This window comes from Lissotriton vulgaris, chromosome 2_1 (genome assembly GCF_964263255.1).
Source record: "Lissotriton vulgaris chromosome 2_1, aLisVul1.2, whole genome shotgun sequence".
Classification (NCBI taxonomy): Eukaryota; Metazoa; Chordata; class Amphibia; order Caudata; family Salamandridae; genus Lissotriton; species Lissotriton vulgaris.
In genome coordinates, this window is record NC_141687.1 from 1,421,016,069 (window position 1) to 1,421,043,418 (window position 27,350).

Sequence of the window (27,350 nt, forward strand, 5' to 3'; positions counted from 1 at the left end):
GGAACTGATGCTCACAAAAGCTATTGATGCCACTCGACAAGGATCCCTGACACATCTGTTCCTAAAAGCGAAAGACTCCTACTGTCTCGAAAGTACTCTAGACGCTATGTCTCCTGTATTAACGAGGAAATTATTTTTACAATGGAGATACGGAAGCCTCCCCCTAGCATCATTTACAGCGTCCTGGCCATCCCGCTCCACCATAGAAACTTGCCCAGTGTGTGCTCATCCGAAGGAGGATGATGTTCATGTTGTTTTCTTCTGCAAGGGCTATGAGAGGAGCAGGAAATATTGGTTAGTCCTGTTACTAAGGAACTTGGGTTTTAGATCTTTTCAACCTGCTTACAGAGTTTTAAAGACAGACCTCTCACTCACTGTAGTCTTTGCCCTCTCGAAATTTTTAACCTCTATGTGGTTCACCCGAAGCCGATTGGTCAAAAGACTTGTATAAAAGACTCCTCGAAAATTATATACTGTTTTCGCAGCACCCCTTGTTTTTAAAATGTTTTAATCACTGGATCACATTGTGTTTAATTTGTTTTTAATTCTGTATAAATGATATGCATCTTTTATGATCTGTGATCGAAATAAAGATTTTTGAAATGAAATGAAAATTAACAAAACATATACAATACTTTTTCCGTAGGATAGCGAGAGGGTTAAATTTACTATTCACACTCCAGAGAGTGCAACAGTAGGGAAAGCGTTGGATAGCGTAGGGATAAAAATTACTATTCCCACTCCAGTGAGTGCAACAGTAGGGAAAGCGTTGGATAGCGTAGGGGTAAAAATGACTATTCAAACTCCAGAGAGTGCAACAGTTGGGCAAGCGTTGGATAGTGAGAGGGTAAAAATTACTATTGCCACTCCAGTGAGTGCAACAGTAGGGAAAGCGTTCGATAGCGTAGGGGTAAAAATTACTATTCCCACTCCAGAGAGTGCAACAGTATGGAAAGTGTTGGATAGCGTAGGGATAAAAATTACTATTCCTACTCCAGAGAGTGCAACAGTAGGGAAAGCGTTGGATAGCGTAAGGATAAAAAATACTATTCCCACTTCAGTGAGTACAACAGTAGGGAAAGCGTTGGATAGCGTAGGGGTAAAAATTACTATTCCAACTCCAGAGAGTGCATCAGTAGGGAAAGCGTTGGATAACGTAGGGGTAAAAATTACTATTCCTACTCCAAAGAGTGCAACAGTAGAGAAAGCATTGGATAGCTTAGAGATACAAATTACTATTACTACTCAAGTGAGTGCAACAGTAGGGAAAACATTGGATAGAGTAGGGGTAAAAATTACTATTCCAACTCCAGAGAGTGCAACACTAAGGAAAGCGTTGGATAGCATAGGGGTAAAAACTACTATTCCCACTTCAGTAAGTGCAACAGTAGGGAAAGCATTGGATAGCGTAGGGGTAAAAATTACTATTCCTACTCCAGAGAGTGCAACAGTAGGGAAAGCATTGGATAGCGTAGGGGTAAAAATTACTATTCCAACTCCAGAGAGTGCAACAGTAGGGAAAACGTTGGATAGCGTGGGGTAAAAATTACTATTCCCACTCCAGTGAGTGCAACAGTAGGGAAAGCGTTGGATAGTGTAGGGGTAAAAACTTACTATTCCAACTCCAGAGAGTGCAACAGTAGGGAAAGCGTTGGATAGCGTAGGGGTAAAAATTACTATTCCTACTCCAGAGAGTGCAACAGTAGGGAAAGCGTTGGATAGCGTAGGGGTAAAAATTACTATTCCAACTCCAGAGAGTGCAACAGTAGGGAAAACATTGGATAGCGTAAGGGTAAAAATTACTATTCCCACTCCAGTGAGTGCAATAGTAGGGAAATTAAATACTTCATATATAAATATAAATAACATAAATATTAATACCAATTACAAAATAATTAAAATATTTTACAAATTTATAAAATATATTAATTAATCAATTAAAATTACAAATAAAAATTAACTAAAACTAAAAATTACCTACTAATACTAATTATTTACCAATTACCAATAAATTAATTTTCATAATAAAAGTAAATAAAAATTAGACACAAAAAAATATTTAAAAAATATAATTACTTACAATTAAATTACTTCCCAAGCTATTCCCCTATAAACCCACAACCGGCTACAGAAAATAAATTAATAAAATTAAAATATTTATCAATTCATCAATTAAAATTATTTACCAATTATATTTTAATTAATTACCAATTAATAATTAATCACCAATTAATTCTAAATAAATACCAATAAATAAAATACCATATTTAATTAATTATAATTAAATTACTTCCCACCCTAATCCCCTATAAACCCACAACCCACTACAGAAAATAAATTACTAAAATTAACATATTTATCAATTAATCAATTACAATTAATTACCAATTCTATTTTAATTAATTACCAATTATTAATAATTAACAATTAATTCAACATAAATAACAATAAATAAAATAACATATTTCATTAATCATAATTAAATTACTTCCCACCCTATTCCCCTATAAACCCACAACCCGCTACAGAATTATATTACAAAACAAATTAATATTAACTTACCTTAAATTCGATATTTTTGTTGTCTATATTATGTCTAGTCGATATTATGTCCATTCTATATTTTTGATTTGATATTATGTCCATTCTATTCGATATTAAAATTTTCTAGTCGATATTTTGGTAGTCTATATTATGTCTACTCGATATTATGTCCATTCTATAATTTTTTACTCGATATTATGTCTAGTCGATATTAAAAACTCGATATTTTGACTCTATACCATTCAGCTTCTGACAATTATTTTTTGCTTCTCCATTTTTGTCAGATTTTGATGAAATTCAAGCTACATGTTTTTTAGTTGAGCCATATTTACTCTTTCGTAGTGTTGCCTGTCATTCAGTTGTTTATAGGCTTCCTTGTCGTAGTCAGTTTGTGTTAGTAGCGCAACATTTCTTCCTTTGTCACTTGGTCGAACAACAATGTTCTTGTCTTTACTTAATTTTGCTACCAGTTGCTCATAGTTGATTGTATGGCTGTCATATTTACGTTTCCTCTTGCAGAACTTACTTTGTAATTCTTTGAGTTGGCTTGTAACATTTTTCTGGAATACATCAATTAAGTCTTGTGGCATAATGGAGCTGAATGTTGATGGCGGCTTGAACGGTGTGAGCGGTGCTATAGTATTAGCTATCAGAACACCTTCGGTTACTATACTGCCACCTGCTTCCCGAGTTGTGTCAAAGCCTGCCCCTTCAGTTTCCCAGAGTTCTAACAGCTCACTGGATAAGGTAATTTCCTTAACAATAGTACTTAGATTGGCTGAACTGGTATGTATGTCAGCATTGTTCTTGGCTCTCAACAAATGAAATTTCTTGAGTTTCAATTTTCTAGTTGTTTTGTACATGTCAGTACGGATTGATGGGTAGTCCATATGGGTTTCTGGCACATAAGTAAGGCCTAATTTTAGAATGTTTTGCTCCTTATTCGATAGTGCAAGGGAGGTTAAATTGACAATGGTTTGTTTTGAATCGCCAAGTATATTTATTTCTTTGTCCATTGACCTCTGCCCCTCTTCTTGTATTGTCCTCCGCCTCCTTGCGCCAAACCTCTTCCTGCATATGTAGTTTTTGTGTTTTCTTTGTAGTTCTTATGTACGCGAGGTCTTAGGGACAGCATCTTCTCCTGACATAAAAAACTGATCTCTTCCCCTGGAGATGGTTTATTGTGTTGGATATTTGGCGCCACATTACGAAACTCCGAATCAGACTCGCTCCCCCCTCCAGAGCTTAAGTCTGAAATGGTTGAATTAATTTGATCTTTATTTTTGTTCGCTGCTCTTGTACGGGCTGATACATGTGCCTCAGCTGTTGGCCCTCGCAACAGGTCGTATTTAAGTGAAAATGTAAAAATTTGGCCTAACTCGTAATCATTCCTGTCTCATTGGATCTTATATGTCTTACGTTCCATAATTTTTGCCTCCTCCTTCTTCAATCTGGTATTCATCTCATAGGTTAACTTTGTTTTTTCCTCCGTACTTCCCATTGTTTCAAGTTCCTCATATATGGTTGCTGTCTCTTTAAGAAGCTAAGCTCGATCGATGTCGGCGTATTTGAATAAAATTAATACTAACGTCTCGATGCGTCCAAGTTACTTTCAGCCCATTCTTTTATTAATTCTGGGTTAGGACTTTCATAACTTGGGGCAGTAAGAATACGTAAGCCTCTGGGAATCCTTTTGACTTCAATGTAACGTTGTAATGACTTTGATTCCCACCATTTACTCTGCTCGGCTTTTAACTTTTTCCAGAGTATCTTAAATTTCTCTTGCAATGTACTGTTTCTCAGGCTGCTTTCAGTGTTAAGTCTTCCGCGAATATTCGCAGGTATCGGGAGGCTATCTAAGAACATCGTGCTGGCTGCTGCCTCTCCTCTCTCACTTTGTCAGCTGACATAATATATAGCACTTGCAAAATACTAAATGCAGGCGTCTTAAACATGTTGAATCAAATATAAAACAAAGTAGCGCCCGCGCATCACAAAGTCTCTCTCTCTCTCTCTCTCTATATATATATATATATATATATATATATATATATATATATATATATATATATATATATATATATATATATTACCTACTGGCGGTCGCCAGTAGGTATATATAGTTAGGTTTTTTTCCTATGGGATTTCTGAAAATTCTATGTCTAATAACTTTGGCGTTTGTGGACGGAATTGGCTGAAATTTTCTGGAAAATGGCACATTTTGTTTCTGAGCAGCTCCTGGAAATTTGGGGGGGTTTCGGCAAGGGGGGGCTGAGATAAAAGGGGGGTCCCAAAACGCGTTTTTCCCATGTTAATTTCCATAGGGCGGTTGGCCTCACTTTTAGCCCGAACGGCTGAATGGATTTCCACGAAACTTGGGAAAATTGTAGGGACTGTTAGCCCGATGTGCCTTTGCTAGGTCTCAATATATGTGCTTCAGTGGATTTTGAGAAATTAACGTTTAAAACAAGATATATATCTGTGACAGCGCTCCGGGCTGCGCTCCGGTTCGCTTACTTTTCGCGTATCGGAGCTTTGAGAAGCGAAGCTGATTGGCTTTCCGGTGTCTGTCAACATTCTAAACAGTCCGGAGCGGCCGCCATCTTGTCTCTCTGTAGGATCGAGAGACAAGAGGAGGCCAAAACAAAGGGGGAAATTACCATAAGGGGGCATAGTAGATCCTCGTTGACCCCCTAGGTTTTATGTGGAGGTTTTAAAAGGGCCCAGGAGGGTCAAAAAAAATAATATTTTTTTTTTTTTTTGCGTGGTGAGCGCCTAGTACGCGAACTGGAAAGCGTTCTGGGCAGCGTACTATAAGGATAAAAGAATGATAGACTTTTCTAATACTGTATGTTAATTGTTTGTTGTTTTTGTTGTTTTTTTTGTTTTCATTATTTTAAAAGTATTTTTTTTTAAATTTTGATTGTGTGTCATAATTCATTAAACTTTTAACATTCAATAAACATATAAAAATAAATAATGTGTCAAACAATTTTTTAATTAAGAAATTACATAGGCATGTTAATAATGTCCCAAAAATGGTGTAAGGGCATAATCCAAATCTAAATTTGCCAACCGCAGGTGGGAGCGTATTTACAAGAAACTTGCCCCATGAGGTACGCTTTCCATTTAAAAAGGGTAAAATAACATAATAGACACTCAAATGCCTTATAAATATGACCCAAAACAACCTATGAAGCTCTAGCAGTACATATCCAGAAATGTAATTGATTTCAAATAATCGTTTTTAAACACAGCATATAAATCAATTGTATACCTGCATTCAAGAGGAAATGACTGAAAATGTCCTTGAGACACATGAAAGCGTTTTTTGGAATGCCCTAACACCATTGTTTGGACATTATTAACATGGCTATGTAACTCCAATAATCAAAATCTAAATTTGCCAAACGCAAGTGGGAGCGTATTTACAAGAAACTTGCACCATGAAGAACGCTTTCCATTTAAAAAGGAAAAATAACATCATAGACACTCATATGCCTTATAAATATGACCCAAAACAACCTATGAAGCTCTAGCAGTACATATCCAGAAATGTAATTGATTTCAAAAAATCGTTTTTAAACACAGCATATAAATCAATTGTATACCTGCATTCAAGAGGAAATGACTGAAAATGTCCTTGAGACACATGAAAGCGTTTTTTGGAATGCCCTAGCACCATTGTTTGGACATTATTAACATGGCTATGTAACTCCCATTATCAAAATCTAAATTTGCCAAGCGCAAGTGGGAGCGTATTTACAAGAAACTTGCACCATGAAGAACGCTTTCCATTTAAAAAGGAAAAATAACATCATAGGCACTCCTATGCCTTATAAATATGACCCAAAACAACCTATGAAGCTCTAGCAGTACATATCCAGAAATGTAATTGATTTCAAATAATGACTTACTTCATTGGTAGGCCTTCACATGTATTATCTCCTTTGTTTTCTTCAGTGAAAATCTTATCTGCAACCATGTGTTGGCCTCACCTCAAACAAACAAAACAGGTGATGGACCGAATGTGGATCAATGACACACATTCACCCCAGTCCAAAGATCTGGGCCTAAACAAACCTTTAGATAGGCCACACCTTATCGTCATCCTGAATTAATCATTTAAAATATTAGGGAGAGATTTATGATTGTTGTATGCCTGTTTTGTACCACTGTGTGTCATTTTTGTGATGCAGTGCTGGTGCAAAAGATTTGCTATGTTAAATAATAAGTAGGGCATTAAGTTTTTGATGACTGTTATTCATTTACTGTTTGGTAATAGTGGTTAATAACATTTTTTATTATATTTTTCCACAGATTCAACTGCAGATCTTTTCTTAATTTGAAAAATGCCAACGAAAAATCGAATTAGAAAGGCTAGAAAACGTCAAAGACAGCAGGATGATCTTTTATTGCAGCAGTCCTCTTCCCCAAATACTTTTCAAAACACCAAGAAAGCTCCGGGTAAGAGCACAAAATCATTCTTAAGAAATATTTTTAGTAAAAAAAGTATTTATCCCAAAAATGTTTCAGTTCAGAAAAAGAAAAGCAATTTAAATGGAAAGGAAAGACCCATCAAAAATGTTACTGGTAGAGGAAGAGATAACTCTGTGCATGATAGTAGAAGGAAACAACAGTTTAGGGACATTCGAAAACGAATGTTCCGTAACAGGATAATAGTTAATTTATTAAAAAATATTAAGAAAGGCCAACAGAAAGTGGCATTTTATAAGAAGAAGAAAAATGTAGAGAAAATTATTGATCATGCTTTTGAAATTAAGCGAAAGTTGTTTATTTTGGTAATCAATAGAATTAGGAAACTAAGCAAGGTAATTTCTGATTTCAAAACAAAAAGTAGATGGAAGAGAGTAGTAAATCGTAGTAACTTTTGTGAAGTTTTTTCCGGAGAATGGATGCATAGTTCAAGTTGTGAGGCATTTTTTAATGAGGAGAGTTATTTTCAGGATAATGATTTGGTGTTTGCAGTTGACACCAGTGGTCGAGCTTATGAAGTGAAGGATGGTTGTCCAGTTGAAAAAGAAAAACTTGTGACAACAGAGACAGAAGAGGCGCTAAGTGATGAGGTTTTAGGAAGATGTCCTAAGGGTCCTGTGTACATTTGGAAGTGTAGTTCTATTTGCAGTGTGCGACAGGTTTCTATCAATTTGCTTTGTGATTTTATACGGACATTTAATAAGAAAAGTTTGAAGCAGAAAATGAAGTTGTTGCAAGATTTAGATCCTTGCAGAGTGAGACAAATGACAGGTTTGCGTGGTCATTCACTGGCTTGTCTTTCCAGGAGAGTATGCCAGAGTGTTTTTCATCATTTCAGGATGCTAGCAGCGCATCATAATAAAGTGAGAAAATTAGTGAGAATGTTGTATTATGCTAAGAGTCCAGCAATTATGCTTAAACAATTATGTGCTGCTCTTTTGCATGGTTCTGAAATAGATGTGAAGAATATTTGTGAAGAAATTGAGTTTTGTTACTTTGGTAGTAAAGATGAGAATGTTCAAATTGACCCAGAAGTAGAGGGTAATGTTGAAGATAATGTACAGGTTTCCAGTACAGATAATTTTCAGAAGGAAATTGCCACGTTTTAGATGAAATCAAGTGAGAGGCCTAATTTCACTTGTGTATGTTGTCGACGCACTTATTATAAGAATCAGACTAAGTTAGTGGATTTATATGCAAAAAGTGAAAGGGAAAATAATAGTGAATGGAAGGATTTTGCCACATACTTGATGGTAGAAAATTATTTTGATTTGGGATCGGATCAACGTGTGTGTACTTATTGTTGTAATAAATTAAACCAAAACCAGATGCCTGCTAGGGCAGTTCATAATAATCTGGAATTGGTTGAGATTCCTTCTGAATTGAAGGATTTAAATACTTATGAATCTATTTTGATTCAAAGTATCCATCTCTTTCAGGCTATTGTAAGAATGGAGCCAAAGACAGGGAAGTTGCCTCCAGCAGATTTACAGAGAGGATTAAAGGGAAGAGTTGTTTATTTGTCTCTAGATTTGAACAAAAACATTAACACAATTGGAGTAGAAAAAGTGGAAGAGGAACCTCTGGTTATCTTGGTTAATGGGGTTCCGACAAAGAATAAGAAAATATGGCAAGATTTAGTGGATGTTAGGAAAGTCAAAAAGGCAACATTGTATTTGAAGAAAAATAATAAGTACTATAAGAATGTATATGTTGCAGAAGAGGAAGTAAGTGATGAAGAGGATAGCGATTTGTGTGCTGGCCAAATTGAGAAAGTAGAGGCCTCTAAAAGTGAAGAAAAATATGAACATTATAGTGTTCATCCTTTGCATTCCAAGGAAGTCATGGGGAATGCAATTGAGTTGTTTCAAATGAAACAAGCCAAAGGGAGTCCCATTAGTGTTTGGGAGGAAAGTTTGGAAGCTCGGTGTTTCCCACAGCTATTTCCCACAGGTCGAGGAGGAAGATATGATGAGCGACCTCATCAAATTCCTGCGTCTGAATACCGGACTTTACGATTGTATGCAGAAGATCCTAGGTTTCGTCAATGAATTCCCTATTTGTTTCATCTCCTGTTTGAAAGCGATCTGTCTGGACTGTCATATGCAGTGAACCACATCTTAAAAAGTGGTATACAGATGCGAAACATCTCGGCAAGTGATTTTATGCATAAAGTCAATGTCCAAGACAGTATTTTGGATTCTCACTTAATTAATCTCATGGCGTGTCAGCGTGGTACTAATGAGTACTGGTACTGTCGTCATGGTGATTTAAAATGTATGCTGAGGAACTTAGGAACTCCGACATGGTTCCTCACTCTGAGCTGTGCCGAGTATGGCTGGGAAGACTTACTTGAATTTCTACAAGAGGCAAATGGAAATATTGAAAACATTGAATTCAAGACACCTGGAGAACTGTGTTCTTTGGATCCAGTGAATGTATGCAGGTACTTCAATCATAGATTTGAAGCTATGATGTCTTTCATCACAAATAAGAAGAATCCACCTCTTGGAGAGGTGTTGGATTTCTTCTGGAGAAAGGAGTACCAAGCAAGAGGTGCTCCTCATATACATATGTTGTTGTGGATCAAGGATGCACCTAAATTTGGAACAGATCCGGATGACTTAGTGATGAATTTCATAGAACAGTATTCTACGTGTGCTGTTCCAAACGCAACGGAGAAGAAAAGCCTAAGAGAACAAGTTCTACGTTTCCAAAGCCATCGTTGTGGAAAGTACTGTCGTCGTAAATTCAGAAACAAGGACAAGTTCTACACCAAATGTCGTTTCAACTTTCCACGACCGGTGATTTCTAAAGGAAGAGTGAACAGTTTGATGTCTTCACTGCGACATAATGTGACGAGGAAATCACCCAAAAATACATACAATTTGAAAAGGAACGAAGAGTCCAAGTACATCAACGACTACAATCCAGTGATTGTGTCCATGTGGAATGCTAACATGGATATACAGTTTGTGGCTGACAACTGTATGGCTGTGGCTCAGTATGTGACATCTTACATCACCAAAAAAGAAAAGACAGAACTGAAGGATATGTGGGAGGACATTTCCCATGAAAAGAGCCTCAGCAAGAAGTTGTACAGTTTCAGTCTGAAGATGTTGTTGCATCGAGAAATCGGAGCTTACGAATGTTCTGATCTATTGTCTTCAGCAAGTCTCTATGCCAAATCCAGGAGTATCGTTTGGGCGAGTCTTGGTCTTGCTGCAACGCGAAATCGAGTTCTAAAACCTGTCCGGGAAATTGAGTATTTGGCAGAAAAGGAACCAAACAGTACCGACATTTTGAAGACCAACATGTTGGATACATATTATCCAAATCGAAGCAGTCACCTTGAGAATGTTTGTCTATATGAGGTTCTACAAAATTATATATTCAAGAGGAACATCAAAGAAGATATTGAGAAAGGAGTGTATGCTGTAATTGGAAGTGAGGGATGCCTGGTCAAGCAAAGAAAATGCCAATTAGTAAACCATCGAAAATTGAGTGGCGAATCTCCAGAAAAAAAGGAGTTTTTCTATTTAGCACTTTTGCAACTTTTCAAGCCTTGGCGTGCAGAAGAGGAACTGCTTGGAGATTTCCTCTGTTACGAAGACTCTTTCACTGCTGCTAAGGAGACCATAGAATGTCCTGTTTTTCCCAAATATCAAGAAATGCTAACTTTGGAAATTGAGCAGGAAGCAACGATTGCAGCCGAGATTGCCAGAGACAGTTCTCAGGACAGTCAGAGTTCTGTTTCATTGAGTCAAGATCCACTTGGAGGACCTATTATCGAAAATGAAGCTGCCACTGCTATGAATGAAGTGGAAAGAGCCATGGCACATGCTCAGGAGGATTCAGTTAACTTAGAAGACTTGGAAAAACAACTCAACGTTGAGCAGAGGAAAATATATGATGAAGTTACCAAGCAAATTGAGCATGGATTAAGTCATGAGAAGAAAGAGTGCTCATGTACATCGTTGAAGCCTGTCCGACTGTACGTGAGTGGAGAAGCGGGAACTGGAAAAAGTTTCCTCATTAAAGCAATTTCTTGTTATTTGCAGGAAAGGACTGAGTCATCGCTGTCTTGTGTTGTCACCGCTCCTACTGGACTGGCAGCACATAACATTAAAGGTATTACTTTGCATCGTCTACTGATGCTGCCAGTGGAGCATGACAACAAATTACAATACCACAAGTTATCTGGGGATGCTTGCTGTGAAGTTTCAAGAGTCTTGAGGAAAATGAAACTACTTATCATTGACGAAGTAAGCATGGTTTCCAATGTCATGCTTGCTTTTGTGCATTTGAGAATGCAAGAAGTACTTAAAACTGAATATGATGTGTTATTTGGTGGCAAACACATCATTGTTTTCGGAGATCTTCTGCAGCTGACACCAGTAAAAGGTCAACCTGTGTTCAAAATACTCACGCATGAAGATAGCAGGAAGTGCCTAGGGAGCATTGGCAACGTCAATATATGGTTAAACTTCAATTATGCTGAACTGCATGAAAATATGCGTCAGGCGAAGGATGAAGATTACAAGAATATTCTACAAGATATTAGAATTGGAAAAGTGACCGAGCATGGAAAAGAAGCTTTAAATGCACAATTACTTTCAAATTTATATCCCGAACAAGAGATTGTGCCTGAGAATATTTTTCAGAAAATTACTGAGAAGAAATCCGGAATATGTTTGATGCCCACTCTTGCAGAATGTGCCATCTTCAACAACAAAATGTTGAATTTAGAAAAGCAAGAGATTGTGAAACTTGAAGCTATTGACAAAATAGAGCATATGGGATCAACAATTATTTTGTCAGAGAATTTGAAATCAAAATTGGATTCATTAGAGAAGACTATATCTAAAACAGCGGGTTTTGAAAAGACTTTGAATGTGTGTTTAAATTGCCGAATCATTTTGAGAAGGAATTTACATGTTGAAAGAGGTCTGGTAAATGGATCAATGGGTAATGTTGTTGATTTTGAGAAATACAGAAATAGAGATGGAATAGAATTTTTGAAAATTAAATTTGATGGCATTGAGGAAGTACAGCTAATTGGTCGTTGTTCTGCTAGGTTTTTGCTTGTTAAAGACTTATATGTTCGCCGTAAACAGTTTCCTGTTTGCTTGGCATATGCGGTGACAATCCATAAATCGCAAGGTTTAAGTGTAGATAGTGCATTGGTGAATATTGGCAGTTCTGTGTTCAAGGAGGGTATGGCATATGTGGCATTGTCACGAGTTAGAACTTTATCGGGATTGTACTTGATTGACTGTGATGTCACAAACATTTGTGCGGATCTAGATTGTGTTCAGGAATACAATAGGTTAAGAAGAGAGTATGCGCCACATTTGCCTCAATATCCTTTGTTTGAGAAACGTGTGGTAGGCCGGAAACGTAGAAATATCAGTAATAGTAGGGAGGTTGTAGCAAAAAGACCAAAAGTCAATGAACCGAAAATTGTTAGCAGAAAGAAAGTGGATTCTGTTGAAGATGTTGTCGGTTTTCAATTCGAAAACAGTTCGGGTGTCAACTGCTATGCAAATGTAGTGGTTAATGTTCTCTTTTCACTAGAGAGTTTAAAAGAACAGATTCTGTTGAATTCAGAACAAATTTTATGCTGTTTGTTGAATTCTGTTTTCGAGAAATGTAGCACTGATCGAACAAAAGTAGAAAGTGTGTCTGAAGTTCGTTATCTGTTAGATGAATGTTCAGGTCAAACAGACTTCTCTGAAAATAATCAGCAAGATTGTCAGGTGTTTTTAATGTATATGCTTGATGTATTGCAAGATGAGGGTGTAGATGTAGATCACCTGTTTGGGCTTTCTTATCAATGGCAGCATGACTGCGAGAACTGTATGGTATCAAGTACTACTAGTGTAGACTCAGAAAGATTTATATATTTAACTTTGCCAGACAGTAAATCAGTCTCCTTTAATAAGCTAGTAAATGCAGCGGATCACAACATGGAGTGTAGCCAATGTAAATCTGAAATGATGTCAACATTAGTTATACGTAGATATGGCCAGTATGTCATTTTAATGATCCAACGATGTAGGCCTGATGGATCAAAATTGTCAACTTTAATAAAAAATTTTGTGGCTTCTCAGCTGTCAATATCAGGAAGGACTTTTGTAACTGTAGCAATTATCTATCACGATGGTCCTTCAACAACATCAGGACATTATACAGCTTATTTAAAGTCTCGAAACGGCTGGTCATTCTGCAATGATTCCGTTGTAACTTTCAAAAAAAAATTGCCGTTTGACCTTAAAAATTCTTACCTGGTGTTTTTAAAACCAACATTTTAAAGAAAGAATCTCGGGATTTCCTGTGAGGAATTGCAAAAGGTTCATCAAGTAGAGGGAATGTAAGTCTGCAATGCTGTCTAGATTATTGGTCCAAAACTTTCAATTATAATGTCAATTTAAAAATCCAACTATATAAACCTGATGCAAGTAAGTCTGCTTCATAGTAAGCAGTATCAGTGTCATAGGAAAAGGAGAACATGAGTGACAAAGAAGGGTAAAATATTAGTAGTCCAGGATTGTGAAAATAATCTTAAATGTTTTCTTTTTGAAAGTTGCGAAAATAGAAAACGACGGGATTTGATTGGAAGAATTACAAGAGTTGTGAATCGCTGCAACATGATTTGGCCTAGTGGAAACATGTGGTAGAATGAGAGAAGTCTTTTCTTGTATGTAACATATTTTTCAAAACGATGGAGGTTTTCTTTCAGAAAGTGGCGGGCTGAAAATATTTATAGCACAACAGAGTGGACGCTGTTCATAGAACATCCTTCGACGTCATTGAAAGTACGTTAATTTTAAGGAGTTTTGAATTCAGATTTCTTAGGTTGTATGGGTTTTTTAAACACAATCATTTTGATTGTGTTTTTTTTTCCCCGCTGTTACATGATGAATACCTTCAAGTCACTGATTTAAGTGAAATTTGATACATTCTGAGAACAGCAAAAATAAACCATTTAACATGTATAATTAATGTTCTGCTTTTTGTACTTATGATATACATTTAGAAATGTGAGGTAGATATGGAGAAACTGAGTCTTCTGTAAGTGTCAATTTTAATGCTTACAGTGCTGTACTTCTGGGTACTGTTTTTTTTTAAAAAAAAGGAATAGGCCTCACCTCAAAGAAAGCTCTTGAAAGCACACATCTTATTTGCATCCTGAAACAATCATTTAAAATGTTAGACACAATTTTATGATGGCTTTACATCTTTTTTGCGCTGCTATTGCATCACTATTGTGAGACATCAGCAGTGCAAAAGAAGCACCATGTTCCAAAATAGGCCTCAGTTCATCAGCATGAAGATACTGTTTGTTTAAAATATATATCTTTAGGATTGTGTAGGGGACGTAGAGAAGCAGAGGCTTCTGTAAATGTCAAAGTTGTTGAAAAACTGTTTCTTCTTGAACCTTTTCCCTTTTCTTTTCTAATTTTTAAATACATGTTTTAATATTTTTGGAAATGTTTGTTATCTCTTTTACAGATTGAAAGTATGAAAAAATATTTTAAAAAGTTAACAAGAATTATAAGGTAAATGTTTTCTACTCTTTTTACCCGCAATGCACTGCTGATGATGTCACTGACCATGTCATGAATGATGTAATAAGAGGACATGACTTACTTCATTGGTAGGCCTTCACATGCATTATCTGCTCTGTATTCTTCAACAAGTGTAAAATTGATCTGTAACCCTGAGTAGGTCTCACCTTAAACAAACCTCAGGAGAGATCACACCTTATCGTTATCCTGAATTAATAAATAGATCTATTAAACAGTATCTCTGGTTTACTCCCTATAGCTGTCTTTCTTTTAACATTACTCTCTGTTTACTTCCCTTATACTAACTCTTCTTTTTTTTTTTTAATATTTTTTTGGTTCGCTTCAAGTTCGCGAACCGGGCAGCGAACCGGAAAGCGAACCAAAAGAAATAGAGCTTGCCAGAGTGCTAAACATTGTAGCAATTTTATTTGAAAGGGGAGGTAGTTCTGAAAAGAACTTTTTTTTTATGTTTTTTTTTTTTCTGAACATTTTTTGTTTTTTTTGTATTTTTAGAACAGTTTTATGTTTTTTTTGTGTTTTTCATGGAGGGGAAACAACAAAAAACAGGCATTGAAAAGGGCTCAACAGGAGCAAAAAAAAAATTACTGTTTGGGTGGGTTAGGGCAATTGTGGTTTTCGTACGCAATGTTGATTAATTTCACGCTCATGTTCCCACATGAGAGCAGAGCACCACAACATATGCAGGTAAACTTCATGTGTTTGAAGTTTTGCTGTATGTTTGGCACGGTTTCCTGTGCCTCTCTTCCTGTCAAAGAGATATTTGACGTTGACCTGGCCACAGGAGTTGTTGGGGGATTATCTTGCAGGTCCCTTAACTCTGCCCGGCTGTAGTTTAGTGGATGCCACCTTGCAATATGGCGATGCATAGTATGGTTTCCCATACTATACTTTTTTTCAGTGCCTCTAGATAATTTGGATTTGCAAATGAGGCAGGTGGCATACTTCGCATTGACCTTCTTCTCCCCTCGAGGGATTGAAAAAAATTGCCATATGAAACTTGTTTTCCGTCGGGAAACACAGGGCAACTCCTGTATAAACTGTGGTTCATCTGTCTCCTCTTCTTCTAGGTCCTCCTCTTCCTCCTCTCTGTTTGAGATAAATTGAGAATGTGGTCCTCTCTTCTCATGAGGAGGTGGAGGTGGTGGTGGGGGTCCACCAGCTGAAGCAAGGATAGAAGCCATTGTTGAACTACAGGAAAATGGTCTTTCTCTCACCAAGATGAAAGTCAGAGTGAGGAAAGAAGGAGGGGTTTTCATGATTTGGGAAAAGCAAAAGTTCTGAACCAATGAAAAGTGTTATTTTTAGGTCACATGACCTAGTCATACATCATTTGGAAACCAAAAGTGAAATGAACCAATGAAAAGTTTGATAAACAAGTCACATGACCTGTTCCGCTTACGTTACGCGGTGCGCGCCGCGTCCCGGATCGTTTCCGGTTCGCGGTCCGGAACACTTCCGGGAGCGCTAACGCAGTGCGTCATAAGACGCATTACGCGACAATGATACGTCGCGCTTCCGCGACGCGTCACAGTTGCGCTAACGAAACGTTTACCGGTTCGCGGACTAGGTCGCGGCATCAAGATGAGCTAACGGAAAGCTTCCCGGTTCGCTTACCGGAAGCGAAGAAAAAAAATATTTAAAAAAAAATTATCAATAAACATCTAAAATATATTTTGGGATTTAAAGAAGAATACATTTTACAGCTACAGATGTTAGCTTTTAAAAAAACAATGAAATTCACAGAAAAAACCATAGGTTATGGACCATATATAGTTAGGAATTTGCATTTACAAAACCTTGAAAATTCACTGAAAAAACCATAGGTTATAGACCATATATAGTTAGGGATTAGCATTTACAAAACCTTATTTTACTCGCATAAAACCATTGAAATTTCATATATAGTTAGTTGCGCTAACTATATATCGCGCACCCGCAATCCACTGCTGATGATGTCACATATTACATCATTCATGACATGGTCAGTGACATCACTGATGACATCACTGATGACATTATCCAGTGACTGTATGTTTCTGTAAAGTTAAAATATGTATTACATATTGAAGAATGAGTGGATGCATAAGTGTCTGGATGAAGGATTTAGTAGGTGCATGACTGACTGTATAAGTGAGTGATTAAATGTGTCTCACTGAGTGCATGGGTTAGTGACTAAACTGTCTTAATTTGTGCATCATTATGTCTGTTGTTCTGTAAACTGCTGCATGTGTTGATCAGTAGCTATATGAGTAACTATATGGGTTATTGATTGGTTGCCCAAGTATTTGTATGGGAGACTGAGTGTGTGTGGGGGTGGCTGGGAGGTGTATGACTCTGTGCATAGATGTGTGAGCAGTTGATTCACTAGATGTATGGGTTCAAAAGTGCATGTGGAAACAGCTGTATGGGCAGTTGACTGTGTGCATGAGTGTATTGGTGAGTGAATGGATATCTCAGTGCTACATGTCAAAGTAAGTACATATGTAAAACACAGTACATGTGAGAGTTGACATATATAAATAACTGTGCATAAGAGCCAGTGAATGTGTGAGTGGCTGTATGGATCATTGTGAACTTGTATCAGGGATTGTATAAGGGAGTAAATATGTGTTAGTATATGTTTGAATAAGTAAGATGTGTATAACTGTATAGTTGAGGAAATGGAGGTGTGATTGATTCTTTGCATGACTGACCAGGTGTGTGAGTAACTCCATGGATGAGTGACAGTCTGTGAGTGTCTGTTTACACTGAGTGTATCTAAGGTTATATCAGAGTATGAAGAGGTTCATCGTATAATCACATGAATGATGTCATCAGTGATGTGATCAGTAATGTCAAATGAGATGTCATCAGGGATGTCATCAGTAATGTCATTTAAGATGTCATCATTGATGTCATCAGTGATGTAATTTGAGATGTCATCAGTGATGTAATCAGTGATGTCATTTGAGATGTCATCAGTGATGTCATCAGTGATGTCACTGACCATGTCATGAATGATGTAATATGTGACATCATCAGCAGTGGATTGCGGGTGCGCGATATATAGTTAGCGCAACTAACTATATATGAAATTTCAATGGTTTTATGCGAGTAAAATAAGGTTTTGTAAATGCTAATCCCTAACTATATATGGTCTATAACCTATGGTTTTTTCAGTGAATTTTCAAGGTTTTGTAAATGCAAATTCCTAACTATATATGGTCTATAACCTATGGTTTTTTCTGTGAATATATATATATATAACTGTAAAGAATTATTCTGCCCATGTGATTTAACATGTTAAAGAATTGCATCTGCAATACAATGACACACCAGTCTTTCTTTTAATCTGTGAATTGTTTGTAAATACTGTTTCCAGACTACAACTCCCATAATGCCACCTAAGGCTAATATGGGCTAGTATAAAAAGGAAAATAGTAGAAGGACTTACTGACCGTGAACAAAGCCCTGTGAGGCTGAAACGCGTTGGTGGGGTGAAGCTCTGATTAAAAGGCTTCAATAAGAAATTGGTTGTGCCGCTCCTTTTGTGATATAAACTTTAAACTGGGTCAGGATCCGACCCCTGAGCCGAGCACACGCTAGTGAGTGCACTCGCTATCTGCAGGATCACTTTGTGGCGGAAAAAAAAAAAAAAAAAAAAAAATAAAAAAATAAAATATATATATATATATATATATATATATGTCACAAAATCTCCTCCCCGAAAAGAAGAGCAGAGACCCAAGGGGAACAGTTGGAGGCCGTTTATTGAAGAGAGATGGCGGATGCATTTCTGGCTGATGTTTGCCGTCGTCAGCGCCCAAAGCCTCCACAGATGAGATGCGTCTCGCTGGTAAGTTCTGCCGCTTAAGGACCCGCTGTTGTGAGTCCGCCCCACCCTCTGTAGTTTCAGCGCACCTGTGTAGCGTCCCATGGGTAAGGGAAGACTACAAGTCCCAGGATCCCATGTGGTGGGACCTCGGGATGGTGTTGCTAGGGGGAAGAAATGGTAGCACAATCCACTGTGCATGTTGCAGAGTCGTCAGCGTAGGTTTTCTCAAAAAGGAAAAATAATAAAACAAAATGCGATGTTTCAAATTTTCCGGCTTTGCAGTTCAATGTTACGGTCTCCTCAGCTCCCCTGTACTGCTTCAGCCTCAGATGCTGCGGGGTCCGTGAGGCGGGGGTTACACTGTCGATGCAGGCAACCCAGCGCGGGGTTAGGAATACCTCGCTACCGCCGACTATTCTCCACAGCTCCAAGGCGGGCGCAGACCATTCAAATACCTTTGGGGGAAACAGAGGAAAGCTTGCGCCGTCCCAGCCAGAGCGGTCTTTGCCCAAAGCGAAGCAGGGGTCTCTAAAGTGCGTTTCTGGCTCCGCACAATGAAATGTCACAAAATCTCCTCCCCGAAAAGAAGAGCAGAGACCCAAGGGGAACAGTTGGAGGCCGTTTATTGAAGAGAGATGGCGGATGCATTTCTGGCTGATCCTACTGGCGGTCGCCAGTCGGTAGTTATAGTTAGGATTTTTTTCAATGCAAAATCTCAAAATTCTATTGTGAATAACTTTGGCGCTGGTTGACGAATCTGCCTGAAAATTTCCTCAAATTTGCCTCGCGGAGCTCCGGTCCTTCCCTGAAAGTTTCGGGGGGATTCGTCAAGTGGGGGCCGAGATAAAAGGGGGGTCCCAAAACGTGTTTTCCCCATGCTAATTTCCATAGGGCGGTCGACCTCACTTTTAGCCCGAACGGCTGAATGGATTTCCACCAAACTTGGCAAAATTGTAGGGACTGGTAGCCCGATGTGCCTTTGCTATGTCTCAAGATATGTGCTCCAGTGGTTTTTACGAAAATTAACTTTGAAAAAATATATATTGGGCTACATTGGGCTATATATATGTTAGAGCCCAAATGTAGCCCAATGTAGCCCAAAGATGGCCACCAGAGACAAAAAAAACCCAAATATAGCCCAAATATCAGCCAGATGTAGCCAACTATAGCCCAATGACAGAATGTCCCAGGGTGTTCTAAAGAACAACTAGAGCGCTAACAGTCTTACTTATGACAAAAGTATGGCGCACCTGAAGTCATCTTGATTGGAATAAAGTGTTAACACTTAAAACATTTAATTTGCAAAGGAACAAAATGAGGGAGTTCATTTTGCCATAGAAATTATGATTAGTGCTGAAGAAAGAAAAATTAGGGCACATTTTGAGTGACTTCTCAAATCCTCTTATATTTCATTGCATATCAGAATTGTTTTAGTCTCCCAAGATGGCCACCAGAGACAAAAGAGCCCAAATGTAGCCCAAATATCAGCCAGATGTAGCCCAACTAAAGCCCAATAACAGAATGTCCCAGAGCATTTAAAAAACCTATTAAATTCACTGAAAAAACCATAGGTTTCACACCAGTTATAGTTAGGTGGAAATTTTACTCGCATAAAACCATTGAAATTCCCACGTTATAGTTAGTTGGACTCACTATAACTTGCGCGTGCAATGCACTGCTGATGATGTCACATATTACATCACTCATGACATGGTCAGTGACATCACTCATGACATCGCTGATGACATCTCAAATTCTACAGAAACGGAAACATATTTACTCTCTTAAACAATCAAAAAAGGGAAGCATTCTTCCCTTCATTTGAATTTTGTGACTCTGTCTATTGGATCTCTAATTCTCTAAGTACATACTCATCCACAAACAGTGGAGGAAACTATTCAGCTGGATTCAGGTGTTGTAACCAATCCAGATAAAAAATGAGGTTGCCATCTGCAACCAAAACCACTGTTTGCATCTTATCCACCACTTTTATTTTTTTAGGAGCTGGCAGCATCATCAAAGTATGTATCATTATCATACAAATCATCTGTAAAGTGAAAATTTAGCTAATTTTATGGCTTTTTATATTCCCCAGCCAACTAACCATCAATAGGGTCAAGCCACAGGGACAGTAAGCTTTTTCCATTCTGCAGAATTACACCACAAACATCTATATTATGCTCAATATCCTCTGGATTCTCCATTAATATTATCGGTATTACTATCAGTCAGCATGAGTGTATGCTCATCACACAGGGAATTCAGCCTCACCAAATAATGATATTCAGTATTTCTTTCACAAATATCACAGTTATTAAAGATTCTTTGAAATAAACACAATAACATTATTCTTTTGAAATTCACATACACCCTATACTAAACCTTTAGGCACTCACATGATCATAGATACCATAATTTAAACCCTCAACCTTTAGAATGCAAGTCCAAGACTTTAACCAGTAGGCCACAAGGGACCACTCAATCACCCCAAAACATGATCTATTGCAGTTCAGAGTGATCTTTTTTCAAACATTAAAGCTTTGCCATAGGAAGAAATGAATATGCGCTTAGTTGAGAATGGGCTTTTGTCAATAAACAATAAGCGTTTGGAACGAGACCACCCTGGTCAAAAATAAACAACTGTCTACACATGATGATCGCGCTGAAGCAGGGCTTCAATATCTGAACAAGCAATTTAACAAACATAAAACATATAACAAGCCCACTATCGAGCACTGAAACACACAAATAAATCAATTACTCCATGTAGCGGCACACACGTCACAATTACAACAATTGCAAGAGCAACACACAGTAATCAAATGCTTGTTTAATAAGGCAAGGCTGAGAACCACCCCCTAATACATTTAAGTACACATAATAGCAAAACCTCAGCATTCCAAAAACGTGTTTAACACGTACATGGGTGCAAAGTGTACATAACCCAAGCAGCAAGAAAAGAGGACATGTGGGTTGAACTGACCCTATTTATAGAGAGTTCATGATTTTTCTTTAGATTGCTACTTTCTACTCAGGAGAGCAGCATTATGGGAAATGTAGTGCTTTGAAGGAGCTTTTCAATAATCAGTAAGGAAAGGGATGGCATAATTTCAGCCTTTTGTCTTAAAATAGAATTGCCAAACTATGCAAATTCACAAAACTGCATAGTTGCCAACTTTGCTCGACTTCACAGAAAACATTCTAATACGACAAAACCATAACTATATCTCCTAAAATGTGTGCGAATTTGTGCATTAGTTAATTTAAATGAATAATCCACTGTTTCACCTATAAGGAAGAAAATATATATATATGTATATATGGAAGGCATAGAACTGGGGACAAATTAATGAATATGCACATCTAATAATTTATATTCACAAAAACGAATCTAAGTTTGTTCCAGTAAATGGCTACCAACCTATATCATGATAAAAAACAAAATCTGTAGGGTTAATCCAATGAATAATGTCACAGTATGTCTCAATACCCCAGCAGACGTAATGAAACACAGAAAAATTCTGGAGTGGGTATCAATGGTGAAAGTTAGAGATCTAGGAAGATAACTATTCTCTTTTCACAGGATTGCAGCTTTAAAGACCCCAAGCCATTCAGAAAGGATGCATACACTGCACACACCAGCTTAGGGCCAATGATTATAGAAAGAATATATATTTGAACTTCACATCTTCGTAGTGCGAATTACATACTTCTATGAACAAACGACATGGCGTAATACTTTGTTCAAAGTGGAGCAAATTTGTGTATTTTATTTGTATTTGGTGTAGAACATCACTTTATTTATTTAAGTTTTTTGCTTTTTAAAGCACTGTAACTGATTCGAGTACTTATCTGTTACAGCATTACTTTGTAACTTGCCCCTATTACATTCTTAAACCTCATCATTAACTTATTTTCCTCATAATTCCCTGTACCCATTGGGAGGCAACATAGTAATAATAATAATAATAATAATAATAATAATAATAATAATAATAACAATAACAATAATATTATTAATAATAAAAACAACTATAATATTAATAACTATAATGCTTGTAATTATTACATAGTAATAATTATAATAATAATAATAACAATATTATTATTAATAATAACAACTATAATATTAATAACTATAATACATGTAATTATTATTATCATTATTATTATTGTTAGTAATAATAATATTAATCGTATTATTACTATTATAATTTTGTGTTGAGCACCATCACCCCAAATGGAGTCTCTTGGTGGTAAGAGATACATACAGCTGATGTGGAATTGGGAGCTTATTAACTGCTAGTAAAAGCCAAAGGGCCCATTAGGATAACGGGCGGCTCGCCACCACCCGTATGGCGGTGGGAATCCGCCCACCAAAAACCTCCGCCCACTTCTATTTTCCCCCGCCACATTACCATGGTGGGGGGGAACACGGCGGACGGGAGGACCGTCCCATGGTTTTCCGCCTGTAGGCAATCCGCCCAATTGCCTACTGGGCGGAAAAGCAGTTTATATGGTGGCGGTGTCTGGTAGACACCGCTATCCATATTTGTATGCAGGCGGGCACCTGCCCACCGCCACGGAAAGGCTGGCGGTTCTTGACATTGGGGGCCAGTAGCGGGCCCCCAGGGATCTAGGGGGGTGAGAGGGTGCACAAATTGGGGGTACCTATGTTACTCCCCAGCAGTTCCATGCACAACATGGCAGGCACCGCCCGGTGCCTGCCATGTTGTGCATGGAAGTGCACAACATGCCTTCCAGGCATTGTGGTGGGCTGTGCTGAGTGCACCGCCCGCCACAATGACAGGAATGCAGCATGTGCCCGCCACTGTGGCGGGCGCATCCTAATGTCCTTCACGGGTCCCCATCCCTTATGGCGGGCGGTCCCATTTCCCGATAGGATGGCGGACGGACAAAGTCCACCCGCCATCCTAATGACCCCCCAAGTGTTTCAGGACTTCCTAAAGTACAGCAGGAATGCTAACGAGCAGATTTCAATGGGAACAGAATTCCACTTAATGGCTTTCAGAGTTCAAAAGGAATGTCCGACCCACTTCTTGTATTTAAAATGAGGAACCATGAGGTCTGGTTTAGAAACCACTCTTAACTTATGAGAAGCAATGTGTTGTTTACTTTTTGGTGATGAGGCCAGGAGTTTCATTGTTCTAGATCTTATACATTATGCAGGAGATTTGAAAGGCTATATGCTACTTTATAGACAGCAATAAAGTTGATTAAAGTTGGAAGTCATTAATTAAAAATTGTTACGCCATGAAAGGACCTCGTAATACATTTTTGGATCTTCTGCAGTTCTGGTTGCTTTAAAAGGGATGCCGAAATAGGCAGATTTAGCATTATCATGGTGCGATTAAGAAAAAACAATCACAACTTGGATTTTATGAGAGAAACAATGAAAGGAAAAAATCTGACTTGAAAGGCATATTTGATAAAAACAGGAATGGCCTACCACCATCTTCCATGGGAACTAGGCTTATGGTGCCTGTTCTGAAAATAAGAAATTGAATGGCCAATGACATTTTGAAATGTTTTTAGATCTTCTGCTAACATGCAGCTCCCTGGATCTCAAAGCCATGTCTGTTGCCCTGCTCGCTTGACAGTGGGCATGGAAACAGACATGTTCTGCTTTCAGCAAGCTAGAGCATGTTCTGCTCTTGCTTGCAGAAAGCAGAGTTTTCAATGGCTTGGTGGGAGCGGTGCTCCCAAAAACCCATAGCAAACTCAAATGTCCCAGGGGTGGGCACCCTAGGGCATTGCTGGAGCCAGTCCTAGAGGGTGGTGGCCCCCATGGCGATGTACAGCTCCAGGAGGGGGGCATCGCAGCTCCTCCTTCTTCCTTGACTAGGGGCCTGCCCTGTGGAGGTGGCAGCCCTCGGACCTGAGAACCGCCCGGGATGCCTCCCATTGTAGAGTTTGGCCCAGGGGAGGTTGTGGTCCCAGGGGCCCACGGGGGTCTGTGAACTCCCCAACTCAAATACATAAAGCCCTGGGAGGCAGTGGTGTCTGTGGCAGGGGGTCTGTGAGGCCCCCCATATTATTAGAATTTGTCCCGGGGAGGTGGCAGTCCCCGAAGCCCCCCTCATATTATTCTAATTAGCCTGGTGGAGGTAGTGGTCCCCAGGTGCTACATGCGGGTCTAGTGGGCCCGCTCGCATACATAAATAAAAGTGCCTGAGGGGAGGTGGCAGTCCCCGGGTCTGTGATAAGCCTTAGGAGGGGGTCCCCATGCACCCCCATATTCATCAGATGCCCCTGGGAGCGGGCCTACTCAGGGCGTATTCTAAAGCAAGTGTGGGAGTCAGCTCTTACATTATAAAAATGTTTGCAGCTGACTTGCAGGTGGTCCCAGAGACTCACCCCCTCCACTAAATTTCTGGGGATCAGAGTATTCCTACCCTGACCCCTTTTCTTTATTTCATTTTTACCTGGGACTCAGCTACAAGCAGAGTCCCAACATGGCTGCCAACACTTCTTGGTTGAAGTGTTGGCAGCCAATCAAATTTTAGTAGGATCTGCAAGTCTACTTCAAGGACTCAAGCCCCAGATATCTATATTTTCTGAAGTTAGATATCTCATACACTACTGAACAGATTTACATCAAATTACAAAAAGCACGCTTTCTGGATCAACATATATTAATTGCAAACACAGAACTTGTTTTCAAAAATCATTTGTAGATACCTTTGGCAACTAAAAAACATTTCATTACTTTATATCACACATGATTACCTGTGGTGTATACCGACTAAGATGCAATTGTGTGCTACACACCTAGAGGAAGTTATGCATATCCTCGTTAGTATTGAGGCCATTAGGCATTTTGGTATCGAAGGCCAGAATGAATTGGGTTTCAAGTTGGCACAGCCTCTATTCTCGGTTCCACCCGAGCCGGGTGTGGGTACTGCCCCTAACATAGAATATTCCAAATCCTTGAGCTTATTTTGGTGTACCAACTTAAAATGTCTGGCAACAGGATAATTTGGGTCGGAATTCACAATTGCACTGATGTGCTGTAAGATCCGTTTGTGTACACAGAGCTTAGTGCTCCTTATATATTCAAGACCACAAGTGCAGCATAGTTTATAACTTGCAAACTTGATGCAACATGTCAAATGATCCTTTATTGGGATCAATTTGTCACTGAATGCTGTCACATAGTGTGATAAATTTGTTGCAAATACACAAGCGTGACACAAGTTGCATTTGAAACAACCTGATTTGTCCAGCCAAGTATTTTTAAGTGTTATCTCAGGACTTGTTTTTACTAGGGCATCCGTCATAGAGGGTGCCCTCCTGAATGTGATGGCAGGCAAAGTTGACAATATTGATATCAAAGTCACATCTTGTAAGACTATAAGCCATTGAGAAGAGATTATTTTTCAGATTTTATGCTCTTGCTGGCTAAATGTAGCAATAAGTCCAATAATACATTTATCACTATAATTTCCTTCAGCTGGCGGGACCTACGCCGCAAGACATTCTCTTTTAGGTATTAGTAACTCCTTCCTAGGATGTACATTCGCTTTGTTTAGGGCATGAACCAACAAGGACCTGTTATAACCCGGCTTCAGAAATGGCCAAAACCATCTTTCTGGCACTCCTGGAAGTCAGTTAGCGAACTACACATACGGCAAATTCTCACAAACTCACTGTACGGTATGCTCTGAATTAGGTGGCAGGGATTAAACTTTCTGCATGCACAATTCAGTTGCCCACAGTTTGTTGGTGATGCAACTTCGTGTAAATCCTACCCTCATTAATATATAGTAATATATAGGAGAACGTCTAGAAATTCAACCCTTAGATCACTGATGGTTGCCGTGATTCTAAGATTTTGCACATTGATGTTAATAGCTGTTACAAAATTGGTTTCTGCCTCTTTACTTCCATCCCATATCAAGCATATGTCATCAATGTATCACCAATAGTATTTTACATGGGTTTCTCACTCCACCCTGTGCTGTATCATGAGGACATGCTCCTCCCACCAGCCAACAATAAGACATGATTAGCTGGGGGAGAAGCATGCCCCCATGGCAACAGCTGTTGATAAGCTTCCTTATTGAACAGAATGTAGTTGTTAAACAGGCAAATCATTGTGACCAGCATGCAATTATGTTCTCATAAATGAATAGCTCTATTGTTCAAATAGTGCCTAACTGCAGCTAATCCATCAGAATGAAGGATGCTTGTGTATAGAGATTCTATGTACATAACTACAAGCAAAAAACTAGGTTGCCATTCAACATTCTTGATTGTTCTCAGGACGGCAGAGGTGTTTTTCACAAATGATGACATGGGGCTGTAGAAAGGAGTCCACATATTTTGCTATCATTTCCATCATGCTTTTCTGGGCCGAAATTATAGGTCTTCCTGGAATTGGGACTACTTTTTTAATGTACTTTTGGAATGAAATAGAGGACAGGGGTAGCAGGATGATCGACCTTGAAGAAATTCAATTCTTCCTTAGTCAACAGACCCTGCCTTTTCCATTGCGATAACTGTTGTGCCACTTTGTCCTGAACCAAGTGTATCTCTTGTTTTGAATCCTTCCTGTAACACAAAGTGTCTAACAAGTGCCGGTTGGCTTCTGCCAAATACTGGTTCTTTGGCCATAATACAACATTCCCGCCCTTGTTGAATTTATTCATAATAATGTTATGATTATTCTTTAATTTCTTGATGAAGGCATGGTACTGAGCCTGTTTGAATTTCTTGTGTTGTTGTTGCATCATAGTGCTGCTAAGGCGTTTTAATTCCTCCACTACTCTGTCACTAAAAATATCAACAGCATCCTTTGGCATGAGTGGTAAGAATGTAGATGGTGGGTGAAAAGGGCTTATAGCTGCTTTACTGATATTAATGCCCATTTCTGTCATTGC